Source organism: Staurois parvus, unplaced genomic scaffold (assembly GCF_062004578.1).
Source record: "Staurois parvus isolate SC_StPar_1 unplaced genomic scaffold, SC_StPar_1.0 ptg000234l, whole genome shotgun sequence".
In the NCBI taxonomy this organism is placed as follows: Eukaryota; Metazoa; Chordata; class Amphibia; order Anura; family Ranidae; genus Staurois; species Staurois parvus.
Genome location: NW_028318030.1, coordinates 3,448,292 through 3,473,934, shown reverse-complemented (window position 1 = coordinate 3,473,934; position 25,643 = coordinate 3,448,292). Strand labels below are relative to the sequence as shown.

At 37.8% G+C, this 25,643-nt stretch overlaps 1 protein-coding gene across 2 annotated transcripts in view; it reads left to right on the top strand.

Moving 5' to 3' along the window:
* The window catches only part of CXCL12 (C-X-C motif chemokine ligand 12), a 112,276-nt gene that overhangs the window by 3,769 nt on the left and 82,864 nt on the right, over window positions 1–25,643 (top strand). The gene's annotated exons all lie outside the window — the stretch shown is intronic.

Genomic DNA, 25,643 nt, shown 5'->3' with positions numbered 1-25,643 from the left:
GTACCAGGGAAGATTGTTAAAAAAAAAAAAAAAAACCTGTAATGAGCACAAGGTATGAGCTAGAAAGATCACGAAAACTGGTAGTATACAAGGTATGGGCTTATAAAAGCCTGTAAGTACTTTGAAAAATTACTAAAACTTTGGTATGATGCACACTACAAGGTATGAGTTTATAATAGTTTGTATGTATTAGGAAAGATTGTAAAAGAAACAAACAAAAAAAAACTTGCATGATACACAACACAAGGTATGAGCTTATTATAGTCTATAAGTACTAGGAAAAATTGTAAAAAAAAAAAAGCAAAAGAAACCCCCAAAACTTGTATAGTACACATCACGATTATGAGCTTATAACAGCCTATATGTACTAGGAAAGATTGTTTAAAAAAACTTGTATAATACACATCACAATTATGAGCTTATAACAGTCTATATGTCCTAGGAAAGATTGTTAAAAAAATAAAACAGTATGATACACAAATGTGAGCTTATACTAGTCTATATGTAGTAGGACAGATTGTTAAAAAAAAAAAAAACTTCTATGATACATAACACAAGGTATGATCAATATAATAGGCAAAAGTACTAGCTAAAAAAACAAACTGGCATGATACGCAGTGCAGGGTATGAGCTAGAAATACTGCTTAAAACTGGTAGTACACAAGGTATGGACTTATAAAATCCTGTATGCACTAAGAAAGATTACGAAAAACGTTGGTATGATACACAAAATACGTTATGGTTTTTTTGAATAAACTGTATGTAGTAGGATCAATTGCTAAAAGCTGGTAGGATACACAACACATAGTATGAGCTGCTAAGAATCCCTATGTATTAAGAAGGATCTCTAACTCCTTATCAGTATAGAAAGAAAGTAAAAATATTGTTGCCCATTTCAAAAACAAAACAAAAAACAAGCTGAACTTTTCATTTTAAGCAAGAATGCCTTCTGATTCATCTCTGTTTTACACAACTTTTGTCATTAATGAGTTAATAAAGAATACTTTTCGGTAAACGATCATGCAATACCCAGCAGTTACTGATATAAAAACTCTCCATATATAATCATGCAATGATTATATATATATATATATATATATATATATATACACACAGACACACACACAATATATTGGTGACAATGTCAGGGGGTTATAACAAAGTATGTCTGGTGTTGAAGCAATGTACAGAACTTTTCATTGCTTCAAAGGGGAATAATAAACTTTCTGAAAACATGATAAGGATTTGAAGTTTTATTTGTTGTCCTAATAGTACTCTTTTAGTAAATCTGTAACAATCCACAATCACTCCATTTTCGTTTATAATTTATTAATTTCTATTTATTTATACTTCTGCCTTTTATAACAATTCCACAAATATGCCTGTGGTTCTTGTATGAAATCTAACTATTAGGTTTTCTATATGGGTGATATGTAATGGCTTAGCCCCCCCCCCCCCAGATTGTACCCCCAAAGTTTTCAATCAGCTTCAGGACAAATATCTTTGTTTTCTGGAGGTAAGTGCATCTACATTCCCTATATATAGGATATGCCAATTTATTGAGGTTCCATTGCATATGACTGTATGGTCAGAGGGAACACAAATCTACCTAGATACCTGAATAATCGCACACCTTTAGTAAATGATTCCTGAACACTTAGTCCGGGAGAAAAAGCTGCCAGCAGCCATCCCTCTGAATTCTATGGATTACTTTGTAAAGTTACTTAATTTTAATTGGGCAGCACAGTTGCTAAATGGTTAGCACTTCTGCCTGGCAGTACTAGGGTCGTTGGTTCAAATCCCAACCACGGCACCACCTGCCTGGATTTTGCATGTTCTGCCTTTGTCTGTGTGGGTTTCCTCTAGGTACTCCGGTTTCCTCCCACCAGGGGTGGACTGACAATTCATGGGGCCCCCGGGCAATAGGGGATCATGGGGCCCCTGTGTCCTTGCCCATACTCAAAGCACACTCAAAAAAAGCATATAAAAGGTACCAGGGACATTTCATGGGGCCCCCTACTGACCCTGGGCCCTCGGGCAGTGCCCGAGTGCTCAAATGGTCAGTCCGCTCCTGCCTCCCACACTCCAAAGACATGCTGGTAGGTTAATTGGCTTCTGTCTAAATTGGCCGTAGAATGTGTATGTATGAATGTATGTTAGGGACCTTAAATTATACACCCCTTGAGGGTTAGGGACTAATGTGAATGTAAAATATATATGTAAAGCGCTGCGTAAATTGATGGCGCTATATAAGTACCTGTAATAATAAATAAAGTGAGTAAGAAGAAGGGTGACTTGAAGATGAATTTCCTTCGAAATCCAACATTTTCAAGGTACAGGATTAATTTTCTAGGGTCTATTTAGCTGGCACTGCTGCTGTCTTTGTGCCATGGTTGCAGAGTTGTATTGTTCCTCTAAAGCTCTGTATGTTTTCTAATTTTATGCCCCATAAAGAAAATTTTAGTTTTCTCAGCCTTAACTTGTGCCTAAGTTCCAGTTTGATCTAACACCAGATGGTGGCGCTATTGTGATCCTTTGCCAATTCATCCCATGACTCTAGAGAAAATGTAGTTCTATGCCAAGTTATTGTACTGCTTTCATTACATGACTCTGTACATTTATGGGAACACGACTTTGACTGCAAGTACAATCAATGAATTATCGCACAAAGTATGGGAACTAAACAAATTGATAAATGTACATCTTCTAATAATAAAGTCAGTGTGTGACATTAATCCCACATTGATCCAAGCATATGATATCCTATAGGAATGTGTCCCGTCTGTAGCAAAGTTTAAGTTTACTACATACTGGCTCCATAAGTCATATAGGATCTGCTCTGAATTATATTTTTATTGCGCATCGCTGTGTTTGTAATTTTCCAACTTTGTATAGATTTTTTCTCAATCTGCATAGGATGAGAATGAAAGAACTCATGGTGTGCAGGGTCTGGCCTGACTAGATATATAACTGGCCACCCTGCCTGTTATCTCTCAGCCATGAGCCATCTCTGTATACATAGTGTAATCTCTAATAGTTTAGCAGCCCTGTCTGCCAGTCAAACACAAATGGAATTATATTTCCCAGTTAGCTCCAGGTGTAGGGCACGAGGAAAATAAAAAACTAAAACACATCTGGTTTCGCCTAATCTTTTTAATCACTATGGTCAAAAACAAACATCAATTTGACCCCACTATTAGAAAATCAAACAAACCTTCCAGAATTTAAATTTTGGGACAAAATTCTACTGGTATATGGCCAGCTTTACTATTTTTTCCAATTTCACAACTAAACCCTTCATCGTCCCTGTTTGTTTCTCCAAAGTTGCTAGAAGATATGGTGAGATTAGGAAATGTTCATAAATTTGTAGACCCTGGAGGGCAATCCCTGGCTGAGCCAGCTCTAGGCCATGTTGACTGGGATTTTCTGGTTTATCACTATTGTATCCACAAAATAGGCCAGCCAAACAGCACTCCCCTGTAGGTATAAGCATATAAATATGGTATATAAATGTGAAGTGCTGTGTAAAATTGACGGCGCAATATAAGTACCTGAAATAAATAAAATTCAAGCATGCATACTGTAAGTGTTGCATCCATAGACATGAGATGATCACCACCTAATCTGTTTGAAGGCAATCAGATTGGGATACAGTCATGTATCTTGAGCACACAGATTGCAATCTGAGCACATATTCCCTGGCTGATTGATCATGGGGTAAAATTATTCAAGATTTAATTTTCCCAGATAAACATTATTGGTTTCCTAGGACGAAGTGTCAGGAGTTTGTTAAATACATAAAAGTACATGTGGTTTAACTGAACATGAATGTTTATGGCACAATTGCTCCTGCAGAACCACTGCAGGCAGTTGGATCTGATTTTCATCTTATGACTTCTTTGTACAATTCCTTTACTTGTTCTAAAGTGGTTCTAAAGACATGACATTTTTACCTTAATGCATTCCCTGCATTAAAGTGGTTGTAAACCTCAGCCATAAGATATGAACAGAGCATATCCCTTTATAGTGTGTACTTGTCTCTATCCAGATTACTAAGTATCATTTGTGTCTGCTGCCTCATTCCTCTGCTATCAGCATTAGTCCCTTCTGACAAGTTTTCCTGACACCAAGAGAAAAATAGTGACAGGGGAGAGACCTCCAGTAGATTGACAGCCTCAGTTCTGTTCCTGTGTGCTGTATGGAGGGAGGGTGTGTCATGTCCCTCCAATAAGCTCTCAGAGCTCTCTTCACTGAGCTGTGCAGTGTATAATTTAAGCTCTCCGAACCTTTTTTCTGAGCTTTCAGACAAGCCTTATATACTCTGCACTTTGAATGAATGTAAGGGAAAGGCAGCTGTAGATAAACAGGTACAACATATGTTGGAGGATTTGGTTCATCTGTGTGTATCACCTGAGGCCAGCCACTTCACTGAGTATATGTAAGGCTAAACAACCAATTTAAGGTAAAAATGTATCCTCCCCCCCTACTAGTCCTCACTAAATCCAGTGATTTACCCACCTTTAGTGCCTCTCTCCTCTCTCCCTGCATTCACAGAACAGAGAGGCAGCAGCAGGACTCATTGGCTACCACTGCAGTCAATAAAGTATTGTGAGCATGGAGCGGGGCAGTGCCATACTGCATGAGTCTATAGACACCTAGAGCCAGGGGCGGACTGACAACTCATGGGGCCCCCAGGCAATTGGAAATCATGGGGCTCCTGTGTCTTTGCCCACACTCAACCCACACTCAAAAAAGCCTATGAAAGGTACCATGGGCATATAATGGGGCCCCTTACTGACCCGGGGCCTTCGAGTTTCTGAATGGTCAGTCCGCCCCTGCCTAGAGCCCAGCTCGGAAGCAAGCCCACTCGTGCGCCCATAAGAAGCGGCTTTATACAGCGGGGCATTAAGAAAAGAAGGAGCCAAGAGCACCAGCTGTACTCCAGAAGAGGAGATTCGGGGCTGATTTGTGCAATAGCATTAAAATTCGGACCATCTGGGTGCTGACTTTTCTAGTATTTCTCCGCTACAGTATAAGAATACAAGATGATATGAGTTGCACTGCTTAATCAGCTTACCTTAATACTAATACTACTTTAACAGCTTCCGTGCCGCCCTATAGCAGAAATACTGCTACAGGGTGGCACAAGTACGCAAAATCACGTTTATATATACCACCATTCGTGCCCTCGGCTGTCAGTCACCGGGTCCGGTCCCATGATTCCCTGCCGGCATCCGGCGGTCTCCGAGTTTTACCGACGGGAGAGAGATCTGTATGTAAACAATACAGATCTCTCCCTGTCAGCTCCTGCACACTGCTTTGGATGGCTCTGCATAGCAGAGCCATCCAAAGCAGTGTGCTCACAGTGAAACACACACACAGCCCCCATAGTAAAACAGCACACAGCACACAGTTATCCCTTTGATCGGCCCAGATGTTAACCCCTTTTTATTAGCACTGTATTGGTGTCATTGGGGATGTCAGTGACACCAAGTCAGTTCCCCCCAGTGTCAGAATGCCTGCGCAGTCCTGCTATAAGTCACTGATCGCATCCATTACTAGTAAAAAAAAAAATTCAGCATATATACTGCCATTTGTAAACGCTATAACTTTTACGCAAGCCAATTAATTTACATGTATTGGGATTTTTTTCTAGCAAAGACATGTAGCAGAATACATTTTGGCCTAAATTTATGACAAAACCATATTTAAATTTTTTTTTACTGACATGTTTAATAGCAAAAAGTAAAAATTGTTTATAGCGCAAAAAATAAAAAATGCAGAGATGAACAAATACCACCAAAGGAAAGCTCAATTTGTGGGAAAAAAGCACATACATTTCATTTGGGTGCAGCGTTGCATGACTGCACAACTGTCAATTAAAGTAACGCAGTGCCGTATTGCAAAAAATGGCCTGGACAGGAAGGGGGGTAAATCTTCTGGAGGGCAAGTGGTTAATAGCGGTAAAACTCATGCATACATGTAATCTCCACCTGGGAAACCACCTCCTCCATAGGCATTTCACCCCTGTTGAGCTTGTTCACAGGGAGAGAATATTTAGAATAGAGTAGGTCACTACTCTATTCTTGTGAGCAAGCCCATCAGAGGTGAAACGCGTTTGAATGGTATGATTTCCTGTAGGGAGGTTACATGTATGCAGCTGCTGTATTGCTATTGAAATAAAGGATAAGTTGATTATGGACTGGGACTCTCATCTTCTTTCCTGCTCACTTTTAATTAGATTCAGACATCTACAACAGGATACAGTTGTGATAAATGTAATGACATACCATAATCATACTAGCCACCCGCATACATGACAGTGACAGTTGTCTCCTGCAGAACAATGATATGTTAGGTTGGATCAATGGAAGAAGAGCAGCTTGAGTGCTTTTTACAGGCGCTTCCAGAGCTCAACCATCACCGTTTTAGTATGCCCTTAATGGGGCTCAGTTGCTATTTTATTTTACAAGCTTTCCATGGATAAGAACAAACAGGCAAGGGAAAGTGGAGAAGGGCTCAGTTGAACCATCACAGGAGATAAAAGGAGTTCTTGAAGAAAGGGGGTCCTTTGTAGTGCAAACACCCTTCTACCGCCATCAGCTCCCCTGAGCAGGGTTCACTCCTGGCTCTCTACTCTTCAAACAAAAATCAGATACTGTTCTACTAAAGTTTACAAACACCAAAACCTAACATTAGTACTGACAACAAAACAAATACAAATAATAAATAAATACCTAAAATTACAAAGCCCTCTCAAAATCTTTCATGCTGTATTTAGATAGCAAAAAATAAGAAATAAGGAGATGTGCTTATAGGACTACATAATATATATATATACATTCCTATACATTTTCACCCAAAACAATCTGGAACAGAAATGGGTGTCTAGGAATAATTACCAAATTAAAGGTCTGATAACAAATTGGTGCTTTAAATGAATTTAGTAGAGCAGTAGCTGATTTTTGTTTGAAGGGCTGACAGTTTGAAATCAGAATGAACTGTGCTGTAGGGAGCTTGTGAAGTTTGGAAGGTGTTTGCATATCAAAGGTGAGAAGTTTGTTTGGAGTGGGGAGGGGGACCTGTATAATCCCATCACTAGTAGTAAGCATGCACAAAATCAAAATATACAAATATACCTTTAAAAAAAAAAAAGCTAAATTTCAGCTCACCTATCACGGATCTGAGAGCAAATGCATATAAATGGTTATACGGATACATTGTGTTTTATTTTTTTCTACTGGATATAGTAATACAATGGTGTTTTCTTAACTATGGTCCCATCACGCCCTCAGGTGCCAAAAAAGACCTCATGCCCCCCAGCAAAATCACAGGCACTGTTTCATGTTATAACTTGAGCTATTTAGATAGAGGTGTCATGTTCACAATGGTTGCTAATGCTATAATGAAAAGCTTGAATTAAATGAATGAGTATGCATATATTCAAACCTATTGTGAAAACTAACCATCATCTCCTATTACAAAAAAAGCAAAGCAAAAAAAAAAAAAAAAGCATGGAAGCTGCAATGAGTCAAAACTTTCAATGTCTGGATGCTCCTAAGAATTATTCAACATGGTTTTGCAGAGTAAATATTTCATACATTTTTTACATTTTAAGCCATAAAGTTACTCTGAGCATCTGGGTTCACACATCTGCAAAGCCATTAACATGTGTCACTTGGAGGCAGCTTATTCATTTGAATTACATAGTTACATAGTCTGGCTGTAAAGAAGACAAAAGTCCATCCAGTTAAACCATTAAAAAATAGTTAGAATCCTATACCCACAGCTGATCCAGAGGAAATAAAAAAACCCAGCAAAGCATGAACCAATTTGCTCCTGCAGGAGAACAAATTCCTTCCTGATCCTCCGAGAGGCAATCGGATATTCCCTGGATCAACTTTACCTATAAATGTTAGTATCCAGTTATATTGTGTGTATCTAGGAAAGAATCCAGGCCTTTTTGAAGCAATCCACTGAGCTGGCCAGAACCAACTCTTGAGGGAGTCGATTCCACATTTTCACAGCTCTTACTGTGAAGAAACCTTTCTGTGTTTGGAGATTACATTTCTTTACCTCCAGACGTAAAGAGTGCCCCCTTGTCCTCTGTGATGACCTCAGGGTGAATAGCTCTACACCGAGTTCACTATATGAACCACTGATGTATTTATACATGTTGATCATATCTCCCCTTAATCTCCTCTTCTCAAGAGAGAATAAATTCAGTTCCTCTAATCTTTCCTCATAGCTGAGCTCCTCCTTGCCTCTTATCAGTTTGGTTGCCCTTCTCTATACTTTCCCCAGTTCCCTCTTTTTGTGAATTGGTGCCAAAAACTGAACTGCATATTCCAGATGAGGTGTTATTAAAGTACAACAAAAATGGTGCAGAAACTAGTTTTTGTAATGCAGTGCACCGCAATGCACAACAGCGTGTTGCCGACGTAAGTTGTGGCACTCTATAGGGCACTATGAATAGCATGGCAGGGCAGCAAGGCAGGTTTTTGCATGTTGTGCTAGTGATTGCGTTACTTCAAAATTGTTGGCCAGCCAGCGGCTTCATCCAATTAGATGCAGTCACTTTTTGGGTATTCTGACAGCCAGCACCCACGATCAACTTGAGAAGTTTGTCTATTTAGTGTGGATGGGGTAATCAAGTAGTTTCTCTTGTTCAGCCCCTTGCCTTAAAGTGTTTGCTTATTTCAACTGAAAGGGGATTTTGAATGAGAATACCGTGTAAGCATTTGGCTTGCAGTTATGGGATAGCCCTGTTCACTTGAATGGGTCATGTTTGGTGGCGGTCCTACCTGCTAATTGTGGCCTGTTGTTACATTTACTCTGCACTAATCCCATGTCCATGGTGGTTGGGGGGCGGGGGGTTAAACAAAGACCCACCTGCCTATGCCCCCCCGACCGCTTATGTAATTGAGACCTAAAGTAGTTGATAATCTTCCCTAAATTGTCCAAATATTCACTTCAGTTATTCATATAGCAAAAAAGCACGGACATATGATTGGATATTCAAAATGAAAAGGAATTTGCTTTGCCCTTTAACCACTACTACAGGGCGGCGGGCTGCACAAAATCACGTATATAAATGTGATTTTGTATCTCCAGGTAGGGGGCGCACACCCTACGCACGCCCCTGTTGGCAGCTTCAGCTGTCGATCACGGGTCCCAGCTGGTGATTCCCCACCAGCACACGTTGATCGCCGAGTATCATTGATGGGGGGGGGGAGACCTGTATGTAAACAATACAAGATCTCTCCCCTGTCAGCTCCTGCACACTGCTTTGTGTGGCTCTGCATAGCTTTGTATGGCTCTGCATAACAGAACCATACAAAGAAGTGTGCTTACATAGTAAAGTACAGCACACAGTAAAACACACACAGCACACAGTTAACCCTTTGATCACCCAAGATGTTTACCCCTTCCTGCCCAGTGTCATTAGTACAGTGTCAGTGCTTTCTATTAACACTGATCACTGTATTGGTGTCACTGGGGATGTCAGTGACAGATAGCCAGTTCCCCCACAGTGTCAGAATACCTGATGCTATAAGTTGCTGATCACCGCCATTACTAGTATTAAAAAAAAAATTTCCAGTATGTATACCGCCATTTGTAGACGCTATAACTTTCATGTAAACCAATTCATTTACACGTATTGGGATTTTTTTTTAGCAAAGAAATGTAGCAAAATACATTTTGGACTAAATTTATGATGAAATTAGATTTTTAAATTTTTTTTACTATGTTTAATAGCAAAAAGTCAAAAATTGTCGTTCTTCTTTTGTTTATAGCACAAAAAATAAAAAACGCACAGGTGATCAAATACCACCAAAAAAAAGCTCTATTTGTGGGGAAAAAAAGGACATAAATTTCAACACAGAGCTGCATGACTGCACAATTGTCAGTTAAAGTAACGCAGAGCCGTATCACAAAAAATGGCCTGGTCAGGAAGGGGGGTAAATCCTCTGGAGTTTAAGTGGTTAAGGCATTGCCTATTGAAAATATGGGGCACCAAAGTTTTTCGCTGTTTCATGGGTGCACGCAATTCTAAGTTTTGACATGGTATCTATTCACTTGGTGCAACCTTATCATTTATAATTTACCAAACACGTGGATAATTGATTGCATGTATGTGTCCCAAAATTAACTTTAGTGTACTTTTTACTGAAATTTGTGTTTCATAAACTGTTGTGCTAATATTGTGTAACATAAAAAATAAAACAAATTGATAATTGATGTAAATTTATATTAACACAATTATTTGAGTTAAGAATCTAAACTCCTTTGGGTGCCATATACCTTTATATCACATCTTCTGCATGTGAGGCATGTGAGTGTGCTATACAGTATGTGTGAGATATGACTGACTTTAAAGTAGAACTAAAGGCAAAACTTTTTTTTTTCATTTTGGATAGAGTAAGGGAAGGTTTTCGTCAGATTATTTTTTTTTCTTCTCTGCGTCCCATCGATGAGAAATCCCTTCACTTCCTGTCCCATAGCCAAAACAGGAAGTGTGAGGAAATCCCTGCAAATGAAGGAAATCGCTGGGGGACCCAGAACTAGTGTCCCCATTGGAAGATTTCCCCTCTATTACTTTTCTGGAGACAACCCAAAATTTAGGATTTTCTTTTACTTTCAACAATAATGATAAACAGAACAAATAGAGAGTGTGAATCTCCATAACGGGGGCAGAGGTAGCAATAAAAACCTGACAGGTGGTCTAATCCCTCTCTACTCTATATAAATTTAAAAAAAAACCTTTAAAGTGAAACCACATATTATATCTGATTTAGGTGGTTCTAGCACAGTCTGCAGAGCTGAAAAAACAAGAACATATAAAGCTATAAAAATAATGGTAAAATATATACAGGTGCATGACACACTAGGAAGGAGAGCCCTGGCCAAATAAGTCAAATAACAGCAGGCAGATTCCACAGATCATTACACTGCTGACAGGGATCTGTTAGCAAAACATTTAGAAGGACCCTCTGGGAAGACTAATAATAACAATCTATGTTTAAATGTTTACTATAAAACCCTATAATGGAAAGAAAGTTCCTTCATTTTGAACCTTGGTTGATTAATTTATATGGATAGAAAAAATGTGAGGATCGGATCAGCCACTCTCAGATGGGTTAGTTAATAAGAAAGGTTTTAGTAACTATTGAGATCTCTTTGTTCATGTAGTCTATCTTAGGGGCCTATGTATAAAAAATTTACTAGGATTGTCAGCACCATCTAATGGCATTACTGCTGTATTTCTTCCTGAACTACCTAAAATACTGCATTATTGCCACTAGATGGCGATGACAATTGTAGGAAATAAACCCATTAGGAAAATTATTAATGGAGCTAAGGGGAATAATTAACATATTCTCAAAGCACATTTTTTTATATGTAGACCCCTTAAAGAAGGTGTTGGTGTACTAGCTAGCTAACACTAAAACCCTGAAAAAGTGTTAAAATAATGTAAACCCCATCACTAAAATCTCAAGTGTTAAAATATATTTAAATCCCATCATTAAACGCCTGTAGACCCTATTACTAAAATCTAATTTTTAACTTGTTATTGTAATTTCAAAAGTCATTTGCAATATTTTTCAATCTTCTTCTTTCATAATAATATCATAATAATAATAATAATAATAATAATAATAATAATAATAATATAATATCATATCCAAAAAAATAGTTGGTAATACTTGGTAATCATGCCATGAAGGTTCTTGTTCAAGCACGTTGTCAGTGTTCTGTGCCTGTCACCCTGTAACACAACCTTCCAAGACATTTCAACACACATTACTCTGGCATGATTTGCTGTTGTCACTATAGAACTGACATGTAGCCATCTCTTGAGAATTTACACTTAGGCAAGAAGTGCCTGGAAAGAGGCTGCAGGATATCAGCAGCACTGAGATGCAAAAAATACAATGGGAATTAATATTTTATTAGAAAAATAGCAATTGTTTATGATACACAGAGTTTACAATAGCTAAATGGCATTGATTTAAGGGTAAAATCTACTTACAGCCCCCCTTCCCTCCTTGAGGTCTCTGCTGGCAGTAAGTTATGCTTTATTTAGATGTCTTCTGGCCAGTCATGGGACTCATTGGGTGAGTCCTCTTCCTCTTCAGTCCTCTTCTTGAAAGGGGGTGGTCCTAGTTGATGTAGACAGGGACACCAACATGGTCCATGCATAAAAGTAAAAGTACAGCGCCAATCAAACAATTTAAATATCTGATTAAAATTCAATATTCGTGAAATAACAGTCCATATAATCAAACTTCAAGTGAAAATAAACTTGAAAGTATCAGTCCGCCACCAAAAAGTGCTTTTGCTTCCAGTAAAGAAATTAAAAGGTCCGCCACCATCTCCCTGTGGATTCAAAACTCACCAAAACCGATGGCTGCCATTAAAACAGCATAAGCAGCCCTCTGTCATATCAGAAGTTCAGTGTAGACACGCAAATGGCAGATTTGTCAGGACGGGCTGTGACAAAATAAAGCTCACAAGAGCAGATATGCCTCCAATAGTGTAGTATTTATTATAAAATATGAATAAAAACACTCCAAATACATCAAAGTAATGTTGGCTTTTATAGATGCTCGCTGCTGACCTGTGTCCGCACTGTAAACTTCTCCCCAACATGTTTTGTCCCAATGGGACATCATCAAGGGGATTTCCTTTTTGGACTGATGGGGCACCCGAGCAGGCTCTCTCCTGAGCCACTGTTCTGTCTGTCTATTCAGACATAGAGCATGGCTCAGCCCAATCAACCGCTCTCTCCTCATTGGTTGTGATTTACAGTAGCAGAAGCCAATAGCTCCCGCTGCCATCTCAGCCAATGACATGCACAGCACAGGATTGATTGAGCGGCTCAGGTAAGTATTGGGGGGCTGCAGTACACAAAGTTTTTTACCTTCATGCATAGAATGTATGCAGGTAAAAAACCTTGAGCCTTTACAACCACTTTAAGATGTAACCATTCTAAAGTCCTACAAATTGTTTTTCTCTGCATTTGTTTGTAGAGGTAGAGGATACCTGGGAGTATGGTAAACTGTATATCATAGGCACAGCATAATCATAGCTGGAAATTTGAACTAAGACTGGTTTGTGCTGCCATGTCCTGAAATAAAATGGCAGTAATACTTACACTGGTTGGTCAGTGAGTGTCTGCAGAGTGCCCAAAGGAAAACGATTGTTCCATGACCTGACTGGTATTGTAGTGGATAGATTGCCACCAATTATCTCATGTCTATAGGTGTCCTTCAAAAGATCAACTCTTCTGACCATGAGAAAAAGTGGTAGATAACCACTTGGACTATTGCAGGCTTTCTTGGCCTGGAAGCAGCTACATCTTCTCCTGCCATGGTAATTTTATTAGTAAATTCACAATCTGACAATTACAATTAGCTGTTTGCTTCCAGTGGATATGGAAGCTTTCTGAGCTTTAATACTTTTAAATCAATGGCTTTTAAGCAAACTGCTTCTCCAAAAAATAGAGTGTTTTTACAAGTGTTCCTATACTGCGACCATTTAGGTGTAGCATGCTTGCTTGGGGCAGTTAGAGACACATGAAATATGTCCTTTCTGCAAAGATAACCATCACTAATAATACAATAGAGTTATAACAATGTCAGTATTGGGGTCAAAGACATGTGGACCTTTGACCCCCAAGACAGCTACTGACCTGCTGCTGACATTGGAATATTCATACACTAGTAGGAAAGTCAGCGAGTTCATGTCTGCTGTGACCTAATAAAGTAATTGATCTTGAAGAGTTATTTTCCACTTAACTTTCAAAATGTCCCCACTGGAAAGTCTTTTGCTTTCCATGTCATATGTGTTTGTTCACTTTGTAGGGTTAATGGTAGCAGATCTGTTGTAGATAGCAGGAGTTGACATTCCTCTGAAAACTAAAATGTTATGGTTGGCTGCAAATACCTCCATGAGGGTAGAAATTAAAGCTGAAGATTCCTAACCTTCCCCCACCCCAATAGACTTCTATGTACATCAATAAAATTTCAAACTATTCTATGCGTGAGTTACGAGACTCAATTTCACACACCACCTTAGCTTTACTGACATCAAAACAGTTAACAGCAGAGAGTCCAGGGATGACGTGACATCTAAATTGGGTAATTATGGCTAATAGGAGAGTCTACATCCACTGGTACCTAACCAGAATCTGTCTTTTATTTTCAAATTCCTGTTGCTGAAACATAACATAGAGCTACTGTACATCTAAAAAATGTCTCAAAATGCTCTCTAAAGACCACCACTGGGAATAAAAGGGAGACAAAATAATTCTGGTACAAACGGTTTCAATTCACTATTCTGTAGATTCTGTTTCATTGGATATGAGCAAGCAGCTCTCCAGTAGTCTAGATCTGTAGAGATCTGCTAAATTTTAAAATTAAAAAAAAAAAAATCCAGGGGCCCCTGTGTCCTTGCCCACACTCAAAAGAAGCGTATAAAAAGGTTCAAGGGCATTTCATGGGGCCCCCTACTGACCCTGGGCCCTCGGGCAGTGCCCGTGTGCTCGAATGGTCAGTCTGCCCCTGGGCACTACATATGCAATGGGTATGATTTACTAAAGGTGAGATTATGCAGACCAGATTAGACCAGTATTTATTAGTAGGTGAGTTTATATAGACCAGACTTTATTTTTTATGTCACCCTGTTAGCAGGCTTGCTTGCTCTTGCAAGCAAACATTCACACAAAAAATAAAATGTTTTATTACAACTATTGTTCATCAATATCTTCAATATCAAAAAATATAGTAATACAAAGCCTAACAAGCCTTTTTTTACAAAAAAAATAATTTTCATACCCTCATAACTAAAGGAAGTGTTAGAGTCAGACACCCTCTATCCAAGCTAGCTTACATAGCCTTTTTAGTACCTCATTGCTTTACTCTGATATTATTGACAGAAAGATCAAATACTATCCCAAACTAAGGTATTTCTGAATGCAATGCTTCCTGCCTTTATATATGCACATTTGAAGGGTAGTCAGCACATTTTCGTACAGATTCAATGTTTTATTCTTTTTTAAAACCTGTACAGTTTTAAGGTTTTCTATTTTTGTAAACATTCCCAGCTGTAGAAAATCAAGTTACACTTGGCCTATATATAATTTAGAAGGCTATCTGGAAATTCTTTTTATCCTGCTTTGTCAATTTAGACCAGTGGTTCTTAACCTTGTTGGAGGTACTGAACCCCACCAGTTTCATATGCGCATTCACCGAACCCTTCTTAATTGGAAAAATAAAATATGATTTTTAAAATTCAAAACATAGGTATATATTTATACATAGGTGCGCAAAATGAACAAAACCATTAAGAACAAAGAACAAAACCATTAAAACATGATTTTCACACAAAAACAAAAACATAATAATGAATATTTACTGCACGAATCATATGAGTCGGGTGTGGGTCTTCACCTCCGCCGAACCCGCGAGACTGACTCACCGAACCCCTGGGGTTCGATCGAACCCAGGTTAAGAACCACTGATTTAGACCAATGTGTATTGACATTCATTTTTGTCAACAAAGTTATTTTTCCTCTCTGTTTCTCCACAATAGCATTCATCTGTGTTTGATGTAAGGGCAAAAAGTTACCATTTAATGATCATTAACTCCGTGAATAAACGTGCCATCTGTAAATCATATCTATGACTATGATGAGAAAAACGTGTGTAAAGGAACAAGTGTTTTTCTTTAAGCTTCTCATCTAAACAGTAATATTACAATTAGAAAAACTCACTCATTTGTCATACTACCCTGAATCTGAACAGTTTTCAAGCCAAGATGTTAGTTTTTTTCATTAGGTGGATGTAGTGGGAATATTTGAACATTTTTATGCATTCCACATAGTTAAAGTTTTTATTACTTAGTTTACAGAAATGACTGATGCCTAACAAGTAAATCCACATTCTGCTACTGATCATCTGTCCACTTGCTCCCAAATACAAGTTCTGCCTCAGCCAGCGCTCCATCATCCCCTTGATGCATAAACCATGACAAAGGGAGAAGATAGAAGCTACACTCACAAATAAAAGCCACTATTGCACTTTTTATTGCATCCAATACATGGGCAGGGCACTTGAACCTCTGCCTTCTAATCCGTTTCTCTCCAATTATGAGCTTTTTCGTAGAGTGCAACTTGAAACAATGTGACTTTCACTCTCTTTTTTTTTATGATATCTATCAAGGTCAGCCTATCACAGCTACTAGAGTTTTATTTCAGGCAAAAGGAAATACCTACGGGAAAATACTGCCAATTTGGAGAAGACACCTTTCTGATCCATCAATGGCAGTCATAACAATCCCTAAAAAGTAATGTTCTCTTTTTGCTTTTAGCTATTTGAACTTTAGACATTATTAGATGCAGAAAAAAATTACACCAGTATTTCTTTCAATTTCGTGACTGTTTTTGTCATTACCAGCTAATTGGGTAAAACATCCTGCCGCTTAACAACTTTTACTGTAAAGAACCCCTTACTAAATAGATGGAAAAACCTTCTTTCTTCCATATGCATCTGATTTCCACACATTTTTTTTTTGCAGTCCTAATCTATGTTCTGTTGACCTTTGAATATACTGTACTTTCCTTTTTCAAGCTCAGAATATTCAGTTTGTCAAATCTTTCACTGAAAGTAAGATTTTCTATCACTATATTAATGTAGTTGCCTGTATTGAATCCTGTCCATGTCCTTTTTACAATCTGGTCCCATATGTCACATATTATAAGAGCAATGCTTTATTGTAGATTGATGATATATCACACTGAGGTTTATACAATAACCAATAAACAAATACATTAAAAAAATTATGTGAATTTCACTCACAAAAAAAATGCCTACTTGTATATTATAAAGCACATAAGTAATCACTAAGACTGGCCATACACTGATAAATTATTTTTGTTGAGCCTGCATGTTTCTCCATCGATGCTGTACATTGCCAGTGGACGAATCCCCTTGATTGGATTTTGTATTCTGACAGTTGACAGCAGTAGCTGTCAGAATACCTGAACAGGGACTGCATCTGAGCAGGTGATGTTTGCCCAACAAATTTCTACCTAGCTCCTTTGATTAAAAAATTAGACAGGGAGGGAATCAACAGGGACACCCATGAAATAAACCAGAAAGGCCAGTTCATCCAGAAAATTTGCACAGTGGTTGGCTTAAAGAACAGAACACTTTTAAATGAAAATAACGCTTTTACTTCAATCATTTTATCTCAGCAGTTGTTGATAAGGCAGGCTAAGTGATTGCAGTAAAACCTAGCTAATCATCAGTGGGGAATGTAGAAACAGTAATGTCATTAAAATACATCAGAAATATAAAAGATGGCAAAGCCATATGAAAAAAATTACTCCAAGATAAATATTAGTTACCATACATTACAGTAACTCAAAATATGTGTTCACAATAAATATTTTATAGTTTATGTTTGGATTTGGTTTGATGCTATGTCATATTTACCAGATATTCCATAGACATAAGAAGAATAGTACGGTCCTGTCCAAGTCATCTGTAGCCATACCAGACAGATCAATTGTCTGCTGAATGGGCTAAATATTAAATGTTTGTGTGGAATATATCATATATAAATATGCTTCATTGTTTATTTGCAGACTTTAATAAAATATTGCTTTGAATCCAGAGACGGGTTTCATCACTACTGCCCAGCCCTCAAATACATAAATAAAGGGTTTAGGATATTGTAAATTAGGCAACATATTTAAATCTATACTGGATCAATCCAAAGACTCTCTCAGACATATTGCTCCAATCATTCATTCCTCTTCTGTTTATATCTTCTAGAAAATCCTGTTTGGCCTTACTGAACATTCATATTCTTCTGCCAAAAAAACAAATAGGAAAAAACAAATATGAAACTTGAGACAGTAAATAGACAGTCAAAATATGAATAGTTCCATATAGATAAAATATAAATGTATAAATGTTAAAATCCAATCCGGCTTGTGGAAAAATCCGGTAAATGATTGCGCTTACCACAAAAACATACAAACAGAGCGTTGTATGTATAAGATGGACATCAAGGCCTGGTCAGCAACTAGAACAGCATCCGGTCACCAAATGGAGACTTCCAGGAATGGTGGAAACCCCCCACGGTCATCTCCGGTTTTACCAGCAAGTCCAACGAAGTCCTCTCCACGTACTGTTCATCTGGATCACACCACCTTGGTAACGCTCATAAATAATGAGCCAGAGCAAAATGGGCAATGATAGTGAAGTATGTTTTAATGGGTGAACAGTAAAATATAAAGTATAGAACTCACATAATGGGAAAAACACAGCTCAGGTCAAACGAAGAATTTCCCTGGTGATCTGTGGTTCCCTGGTAATCTAATCTCATTAGATTGCCTGCTGGTAAAACCGGAGATGACCGTGGGGGGTTTCCACCATTCCTGGAAGTCTCATTTGGTGACCGGATGCTGTTCTAGTTGCTGACCAGGCCTTGATGTCCATCTTATACATACAACGCTCTGTTTGTATGTTTTTGTGGTAAGCGCAATCATTTACCGGATTTTTCCACAAGCCGGATTGGATTTTAACATTTATACATTTATATTTTATCTATATGGAACTATTCATATTTTGACTGTCTATTTACTGTCTCATCCATCTTTATATTGATGGTTGATATACCATTTAGCGCTGCATACCATTTGTATATTTTGTTTTTTTTTTTGGTGTTGAGGATTGCCTTGTGTGCTAGCTGCTGTCTTGTGATTTGCGCTCACTCACCCTGTTTCAGTTTTTCAAATATGAAACTTGTACCAGCGATTTGCTAGTATAAAGGACTATTAGTCTGTGGGGAATTTTAGATTTGATTGACTACAAACTCCTGCACGTATACATTTGTTGTAACATTGGAATGAATATGTCGTTGGTGGTAATACTATGTTTCCAAACACACATTGCACGTAAACCCATGTATAAGAAACCTATAAAACATTTTGTGGACTTAGTTAAATTCTGTTTGCGCTTTCTGTTTCTTTAAAGGCTGTAGAAAATTGTAAAGACAAAATACACTAAAATTTAAATTCTCTTATTGCTATTCCTTTTTTTAGTTACTTTTACACAATTAAATGCTATAGCGTAACATTTTATATTTATTATTGTTAAACCATCTTGAAGTAAGTGGGTTATAAAGTCAGCCCTGCTGTACTGGTAAAGCCAAACAAAAACTGCCAGGTTGGAATCTGTCACCAGATTCTTTATTGTTTTTGTGGCTATAAGTCAGTGTTACAGTTCACAGTCTATGCAAAGTTCACTGAGATGCATTGTACCATTGGATTTATAGGTCAAGCGAAAAAAAAAAAATTCCTAGAGGTCTGATCATTCACACATGCGCAGTCTGGGCATGTTAAATTGTTCAAGTTACCTAAATGTAGTATATTGTGTTGATATTTTTTGGAAAATATTTTTTTTTGTTTTCCATATGTTATTTCAAACAAAGAAATCTACACTACTGTCCTACAGAAATTATGTTATCTTACTGACAGAAATGTACAACTTGAAATACTTTTCTATTTATGGGAGGTCTGACTAACAGACAGTTCCCAAGCTTAATGGCTGCCAGGCCCTCCTAATAACTCCTTTAAAGTGTGTTTTAGTCCAAGAACAAAAATTGAATATGTTGCAGTTGACTGGTTCTTAGAAGTGGTGGCTGCCATGGTGTTCTTTCTTTTCCATGCTTATTTTTCTTTATTTTCTCAAGGTGGTCATAGTGTCAGATTTGTATATATCAAAGTGGGCTTTTAACATTAGGCTGGCTATGCATGGATCAGTTTTTTTTTTCAGTCAGCCAGCAGGCTGATCAAAATAAACTGCACTGATTCCTCCATCCACACAAGTGAGGTCAATAGAGGAATCGTTCCTGCTGTGTTATTGTATTCTGACATTCTTAATCAAATCACAAATTTCAGTCAAAAATTTCCAACAAGCCTATTCATGACAGACAGGAATGGCCATGGATGGATCAAAATTCTGCTTATCCCTGCTGAACCTGCCATCTTTTGCTCCATCTGTGTCCAGCTTTGATACCTGCAGGGGTTCTAATGGCAGAAAGTTTTTTTTACTTTAATTCTTTCTATGCATTAAGGTAAAAAAACCTTCTGCATGCAGCCCCCCCCCTATACTTACCTGAGCTTAATCTCAATCCAGCACAGAGCTGAGGCTCTTTCGGCTCTCTCCCTCCTCATTTACTTACAGACAACAGCAGGAGCCATTGGTTCCGACTGCTGTCATGCTGTCAATCACAGCCAGTGAGGAGAGAGTGGAGTCGGGGCCTAGCCACACTCTGTGCGCCTATGGACACAGATTGCTATCACTTTCAATTCATATGCAAAAAAAATAAGGATTTTGAGTTTAGTGATCGCTATTCAAAAAGTAAATCAGAAAAGATATTGTGGTTAATTTGCAAAAAGAATAGAGACTGTTCAGTTAGCAAAGTGAATGCTCAGTTTGGAAATGTCCTTTATAATACTAGTTTTAAACAAAATAAGAATGTAGAGGTTGGAGGAGTGAAAAGAACCCTCCTTACCATGTTCAATATTATTTACACATGCTGACATTTCTCCTAGTTGGCAAATTACAGCCTTACAGCTCCCCACTGAAGTTAACGTTCTCATTGACTACTTGGCAGCTCAGTTTACAAAGCAGCTGCAATCAGTTTTAATGAAGACTGTTGTGCAGTCTTGTGTGTTCTGGCACTCACTAATGGCACATTAAGACATCATTTCAGGACATTCCAGCCTGACATTTTTACCTTAGTAGAATAGGGATGATATATGTGAGAAGGATGGACACAAAGGCAAAGGAGTGTGGCTAGTTATTGATATGGATTAGGGGGATATAATATGATAGGTCTTCAAAGATGAACAGTCTGTGTTAGTTTCTAAGTTATTATTGAAAAGGACATTGTGATGTTGTTAATGAGGCACAAAAGACAGCCCTGGGTGAAAAAAGGAAACTTTAAATAATGTGTGAAAAATTGTACATGTACAAAGCCATAACACATAATCTGTCATCAGAAATATGCCAATCACCACCACTGGGCACCTACTAATACCTCTACATACACTTATGACGGACCTCGACAAGCTTCAGGCATATGCTGTACATCATATGTACATATACATCAATAGAAAAAAAAGTAGAAGAACAGATTAGTATATTAAGTTATATCAAAATAATATGACACATATCACTTATTAGGAAAATATTGCAAAATTTGCATCAATATACTATTTTGTAAACCTTCTGAGTGCCAAGATGTATATGATCTCATCCATGTTCCCATGTGCAGTTTTTAGGGTACATACTTAGCATTTTCCTTACATTGACGCGTTTACGTTGACCACATAGCACTCACAGCTGTTAAAGTAGAACCCCCATAAAGTTCATACAACGGTTCACTCACTCGGCAATTCAGCCACTCATAACCGTCTTGTATTCTTTTCATTAGGTACAAGGCATTTTGTGATCGGAGGAGGTGAGATTATAGGATTCATGCTGACCTCCTCCATTCACAGAATGACTTGTCTTGCGTGAAAAGAATAGAAGACATTTTATGTATGGCTTCCACACATAAGACAAACTTCGTTAGTGCTAAAATACTTTTACTGTACAATTGTCCAAAAATAGTTTTTGCATGGAGTTCAGCTTTTAGCTTTAGACTGTGTTCTATTGCTGTGAATAAATACTGCAGTTATTTGTATGTACTCTTTTAATCCTAAGGGCAATTCACACTGTAGGTTGAAACAAACAACACCAATGCAAAACAGGACTTTTTTCAATGGTTTATCACAACATTTGCCAGAAGTGAAAATTGTTAGTAAGGCAGCAAATAGATATTGTATATCTGCTTTGTGTATACAAGCTTGCTGAGAATATCATATGAGTTCTTGCAAGTATACAGAGAAGTTGGCTCCAAGAATAAAAATGAACTGCTCTAAATAGAGTTGTATTTAAACTGAAAGTTATGTTTATATAAATTGCCATTGAAACTGATAGGTCAGGATCCCATTTGGAATTGCTTTACACTTGGAAGACTTTTTACTACTGGAAATATTTGAATCTCAGCTGCTGGTAACATTTCAGAATATGGATGTACAAAAGCAATACCCAAGTTCCTTTTCTGAAACAGATCTCTGATATGAAATGTGTTGCCATGGCAAATTTCATAACATAAATGTAGATAAGGTAAAGAAAGTCTTATAATAAGATAAAGAAAATCTATAATGTATAGATTTATTTTAGTGAAATCTTAGTGAAATGTATTAAGAATAAAACAGGGCACAGGCCTATGCAGTCAGCTGGATTCTGGAGAAATTTTCACTGCAGGGATGCCCCGTCTTCTTCCTGTCTTTTAATGTCTGGCACTGTGTGAGTTAATAGCGTTGGGCTGAACTGCTGTGAAAAGTTGCACTGGGGAGCCATCCCATCCTTCTCCATTGAGAAACCTTCTTTATTGCTTTCACTGCTTGTGTGACAATATCTGAATGGAGGAGAAAATCTGGTGACTCATCTGACTCTACCCCATTTAGAGATCCTGTTACAGGCAGTGTATACAATGAAAGATCTTTTCTTAATGGATAAGGAAGGAGGCAGAGCAGGCCCCCAACACAACTTTTTCACAGCAGCTCAGCCTGGAGCCTGAAGCTATTATCCCTGGCAATGCCAGAAGTTCAGGAACAGGAAGAGGACAGGGTATCTCTGCTTTGAGGAATTCTACAAATTCCAGCTAACTGCGGAACTTGGGAAATACTCCATTGCTGATAAGTAATGTGTCTAAAGCTGTACAGAAAAAAATGTATCTAAACCTCAGCTTTAAACCACTTTTTTGAAAATAAAAATAATAAAATTGCACTGACAATGAAGTGACTTAATCAGGACATATCACCAAAGTAAATTATCCAATGGACCATAAGGTCTCATCAAAAGATGCTGAACAGACTCATAATATGAATCTGGTAAAAGGAGAGGAAGCAAAGCCGTTTGGATTCACTAATGTGGAATGTGGATAGTGGGAGAACCAGGAAGCAGAAATAGACACTAGCGTCCCAAGCAGATAATAAAAGGGTCCAAAACTCACATTCTTGCTGTGGTGGCCTGATGAATGTAATGGCCTCAATATTGAGGCTTTCCTGCTGTGGTCTTCAGACACATGGAGTGCCTGTGGGCACCATTATTACAGATCTGTGCTGCCTATTTAAGGCAATTTATAACTTACCTCTTCACTCTGAAGGAAGGCCAAGGCTTAGAAACATGTCATGTTTAGTGGAGTTACCATGGCTGAGGTGGAAAGGTGGGTGTATGACATCACAATCTCTGACTTGGCCAATCAGAGGAAGCTTTGTAGTCATTCATAGGATACAAAGCTCCCTGTGAAAGGCTGAGTATCATTCAGTTTTGTTCTGGGTGTGGGAAGGCAAGTTCCTATCCCACTTCCCGTGACACAGCACTGTGTATTATATGTAGCTGAGGCTGCTCTGCATACACCAAAAAAAGCTATAGGACCTCTTCTGTCATTAAGCTTTGTGCTTTTGCTAGCTACATTTGGGGTTCCATTAATAATTAACTCTCAATTTTCAACATTTGTTTGCGCATTCCCAGAACTCACGTGGAAATGCACCTTTATGTATAAAGTTTGCTTTTGTTTTATGCCTAGTCTGTCAAAAAAGAGTTGACCAATTTTCTAGCAAGTAACCTTTCAATTCCCTCACATGGTTTTGTTTCCTTCACTTCCAAAGTACATTCCTTTGTAGCCTGAGGTTAAAAACTATTAAAGCAGGGCATAATGCAGTTGGGTGCTTTCTTATCTCTTCCCTCATCTTGTCTAATTACAATCACTGCCTACATAAAGCAATTAAGTCATGTTCCACCCTAATCTTGCTGGTATTTTCTTTATCCAGGTAGTCCCCAAGGTCTTATATCCTATACTATCTACAGCTTGTGCAGGCAAATCTGTGTGTTGGTGGGGGAGGGTGTTGTTTTGTGTGTTGTATGTTGCATTACCTTTCCCAGAATAGCAGTAGTAAATTCTTGTACCATTTTAGACATTGAATAACATTCAATACCTTTTATTGGCTTAAACCTGAGGATAAATTCAAGTAAGATATTAAAGTCACAAAATAGTACAGCTTTGTATTTATTAGAACATCCTTAGGTGTATTTGTTTAAATGTAAGTAGTGTAATTGTCTAAATTTGTTTTGATATGAGTCAGGAGGAGAGAGCAGAGTGATATAGAGATGGGCTTGTCAGTCTAGTCTGCTTCTTAGATTATAATTTGAGTACAGCAAAGTAGTCTGCAAATAGAAATGATGTTCTTCAGAATGCTTACTAGGCACCAATTTATGTTATTGTAGAGGTTAGCAGGGAAATCATGTACCTATGATCAGAGAAAAACTGTGGTGTGGTACTATGTGTGTTTTTTTACAACATAAACTTCAGTTTGTATTCTTCTTCTTATAATAATAGTAGTAGTAGTAGTAGTAGTAGTAGTAGTAGTAGTAGTAGTATTGCTATTCCCCAGCTATGCCTTGGTAGTGTGTGTAGTTGCCTTGCAGATTTGCGATCATTGAGCAATCCAGCCAAAAGCATGTACATTATCTACAACACCTTAGGACCAATTGTGACTTTTCTCACCAACCAAAATGTAGCAAATGCATTTCATGGGAAAAGACAGTCTGCTCTATGGTTGAAGGAAAGGATTAAAATGTTCACACATCTGCTTACACCCTGTGTTTTCTTCACATACAAAATGTTCACACATCTGCTTACACCCTGTGTTTTCTTAACATACCATCACGTTAGAATACATTAAAGTGTACCTAGAGACAAAACGTTTTTGTTTATTTTTGGATAGAGCAGGTAAAGTTTAGAACCTCTATAGGGTTCCCTACTGTCCATTACCATACCCTCTCAAAAACCAATAAAGCTATAATTAAATCAGGAATAGGGAAGGAAACCTTCAATGGGGACAGTTTTTCTACTGACAATTGTATATATGAGATTTCCCTCATTTAATTATTGATTATTTATTTAGAAAAGATTTTCACTCACTGTCTTTTGGGTCTAGAGGACAGGAAGTGAAGAGACATCCCTAATGGGGCACAGATAACCGAAAAAACCCTGATAAAGAGTTTTTTTCCTTTATCCAAAACTAAAAAAATATTTTCTGGCTTTAGATGTACCGTATTTTAACCTATATTTATTTTTCTTAAATTTGCCTCAGTTAGGTACCTTAGCTTGTAAGCTCCTTGAGGGCAGTGACTGATGTGAATGTAAAAAATATGTATGGAAAGCGCTGCGTAAATTGACGATGCTACATAAGTACTTGTACTAATAATAATATTAATAATAAATCTGATATTGGTTCTTTGAAAAAAAAACAGACCAAAGGAAATGGAACATTTCCAAAACTATTAAATGTTATAAAAAAGTTACAAGGGGTTGCTGTAAAAGCTTTACATTTTGACATGATCTTTAGAGTATCTATGGTGTTGTCTACCATAAAAGCACACCTCCTGTGAGTTACACACTAGACAGAGAAAATCTGCTGCTGTTTTTATTGTATAGTCTTAGGCAGA